We start from the raw sequence: 3,469 nt of genomic DNA on the forward strand, positions 1-3,469 counted from the left end.
CCCATTTACGGCAGACGTTTAACAACATCAAAACGACTAGTACTCAAACAAGAGAACTTACAATACTCATGGTCGAGGAAAAAGGTTCCGATAGCTATAATAAGAAATGTACTTATGACAATTTTTAAATCTCTTAAAGTACTCTCATAGGTCGATTCGGTACAGTTCCAAACTAGTACCTGTGCAAATGATTTATGACAATCATGTCCTCGTAGCACAAGAAACGGTGCTATAAATCATACTACACACTAATCTCAAGTGGTCATTAATCGTCCATCGTTTAAAAGACCTTAATTAGGGATAATTTTTGATTAAAATATTCAATGTTCACTTAACAGGTGTTTCTTTATCCAAGACATGGTCTTGATACCCTGTTTTGAATATACTCAGAAATCGAATGGACTCATTATTTAATTCTAAACCACAATTAAATAGAAATGGAGTAATAATAAATTTGCGAAATATTTAATTGCTCCAAAACCGAATGGTTTAACATAGTGTTTTACATTAAGACATCAAGTTTAATTAAAACACATATACAGGGAAATCAAAGCCAATCTCCAACATGCTTGATTCCCATTGCCTTAACGTGCTTGTTGTGCTTCACTTGAGGCAAAGGTTTAGTCAATGGATCGGCTACATTGTCGTCCGTTCCAATCTTACAAATTCTGATTTCACCCTCGGACTTCCATTCCCTTATCATGTAAAATTGCCGCTTGACATGTTTGACCTTCTAGTGTTCCCTTGGCTCCCTGGCCTGAGCAGTAGCTCCATTGTTATCGCAATAGAGGTCTATCAGACCCTTGATGGAGGGTACAACACCAAGTTCACTAATGAACTTACGAATCCAAACTGCCTCCTTAGCTGCTTCCGAAGCTTCCAAGTATTCGGCTTCAGTTGTAGAATCTGCAGTGGTGCTTTGCTTAGCACTCTTCCAACTAAACGCTCCTCCATTTAGGCTAAATATGTACCCTGATTGCGACTTGGAGTCGTCTCTGTCAGTCCGGAAGCTTGCGTCAGTGTAACCTTCAACAACTAAATCATTACAGCCACCATAGACCAGAAACTTGTCCTTGTTCCTTTTCAAGTACTTTAGAATATTCTTGGCCGCAGTCCAATGCGCCTCTCCTAGGTCTAATTGGTATCGGCTCGTAGCACTCAAGACATACGATACATCCGACTTAGTACATATCATGACATACATGATCGATCCAATAAGCGAAGCATATGGAATCTGATTCATCCTCTCTTGCTCATCAGGTGTCTGTGGACACTACTTCTTGCTGAGAGTTATACCATGTGACATGGGTAGGTGCCCTCTCTTAGCCCCTTCCATGTTGAATCGAGCCAGTACCTTATCAATATAAGTACTTTGGCTCAATCCAATCATCCTTTTAGATCTATCTCTATAGATCTTGGTGCCCAATATGTACTATGCCTCTCCCAAGTCCTTCATTGAAAAGCACTTACCAAGCCATCCCTTTACGGACTCTAACAGTTTAGTGGTGTTTCCAATGAGTAATATGTGATCTCTATATAAGATAGGAATGCGATGTCACTCCCACTGACCTTCTTGTAAACACAAGACTCATCTGGATTCTTGATAAAACCAAACTTACTAATGGCTTCATCGAATCGCAGATTCCAACTTCTGCTTGTCTACTTTAGTCCATAAATGGACTTCTTAAACTTGCATACCTTCCCAGCATTGCTTGGATCAACAAAACCTTCCAGCTGTTTTATATACACAGTTTCTTCCAGAATCCTATTAAGGAAGGAGGTTTTGACATCCATTTTCCATATTTCATAATCGTAATATGCAGCAATCGCTAGGATAATCTAGACGGACTTAAGCATTGCGATTGGCAAAAATGTTTCATCATAATCAACGCCATGAATTTGCCTGTAACCTTTTGTCACCAGTCTAGCTTTGTATATAGATACATTTCCATCTTTGTCTGTTTTCAACTTGAAAATCCATTTGCAACCAATAGGTTTGTAACCTTCGGGTAAATTAACCAAGTCTTGCGGGAGAGTTACAATTCCGAGACTGGAACCGGACGCCTGTACCTGCAAAACAAACGGATGCTCCGGATGATTGGAGATCCGCCTCCGACGGTCAAGTTAGTACTTGATTAAGGAGTAATTAATGCGGAAATTAAAGTGATTGGGTCTCTCTAGGTGAGAGTGTTTAATGTGTGTAATCTGCGTTTTTAGCGTGTAATCTCCCTTAATGAGGATTAAGGGAGGTATTTATAACCTCGGGAAACGTGTCAATCTAGGTTTAGGTTAACCTTGGGCTGATTGGGCTTCCCTCGGAAGTTGGGCCTAGGTGACCGGTTATCCCAGGTGTCATGGGAAGGACACGTGTCGTGTCGTAATTGGTCCATAGTGGACGGATCATTACTTGACACGTGGCAGGCTCCTATTGGCCCATGTGACGGACACATGACGGAACCTGATTGGTCCACTTGTCAGATGGTGATTGGTGGGGAAAAATCCCCTAATCATTTGCCCCTCACAGGTGGCACGTGACTGGTCACGTGTTACCTGTGACAGGTATCGCCCTGTAACAGGCGACGGCCTGCTACAGGTGTCACTCGGCGAGAGGCCGAGAGATTCTCCCGCCAAAATTTTGAATTCTGGAAGTGACCCTTTGCCTTCTCACTTCGCCTATATAAAGGAGTGTTGACTTCGGTCATTTTCACACTTGAAAACTTTGTGAGAGAACATTCGGACCCCTGAACTTGCTCTGACATTTTGGACCCTTCCTGCCCACCGCCTGCTCTGACAAGCCGACTGCAAAGGATTTTCAGAACTTCATCAATCGTCACTCGTTCAGGTAACCGTCGGTTCTCTTACTCTTAATTTTCTCTTTACTTTATTCTTTTTTGAAATGGCACCACGGAAGCACACGACACGACCTAGGTTAGTGATCAGCCGGTCACCGGGGACGGCTGAATCTAGGACTAGGAGTGCCGCCTGCCCTTTTCTGGACCCATCTTTGCCCTTTATACAAAGTCCGACTGTATCTGTGTCTATGAAGAGAATGATGGCCAGAACAAAAAAGACTGTCAGGATCTCAAACTCAGACGGCTCCTCCCACTGGGTGCCGATTAGTGAAACATCTGACCAGGCGCCAGATGTGGAAGTGAAACAAAGCGGCTTGAAAGCTGGCAGTTCTGAGGGAGGAGTCAAAGTGACCCCCACCCATTTTACAGTTGACAATTCTACATTCTCTCCTGCTCCTTTTAAAGGAGAAGAGGCGGGCCCCTCCGGGAGATGGGAAGAGTCGTCCTCTTCGGACTCGTCAGAGGACGATTCCGAGTCTAGCTCTTCTGGCCATGCTTCCCTGGACACAGAAGAGAAAAACAGTCGCCTACAAGAGGCGAGGCTTTCTCACGCAGTTGAGAAGGGGGACGATTGGGCGGAGCCATCCGCCTCTCACCGAGAGCAAAATAACCCCTAC

Source organism: Chenopodium quinoa, unplaced genomic scaffold (genome assembly GCF_001683475.1).
Source record: "Chenopodium quinoa cultivar QQ74 unplaced genomic scaffold, ASM168347v1, whole genome shotgun sequence".
Taxonomy (NCBI): Eukaryota; Viridiplantae; Streptophyta; class Magnoliopsida; order Caryophyllales; family Amaranthaceae; genus Chenopodium; species Chenopodium quinoa.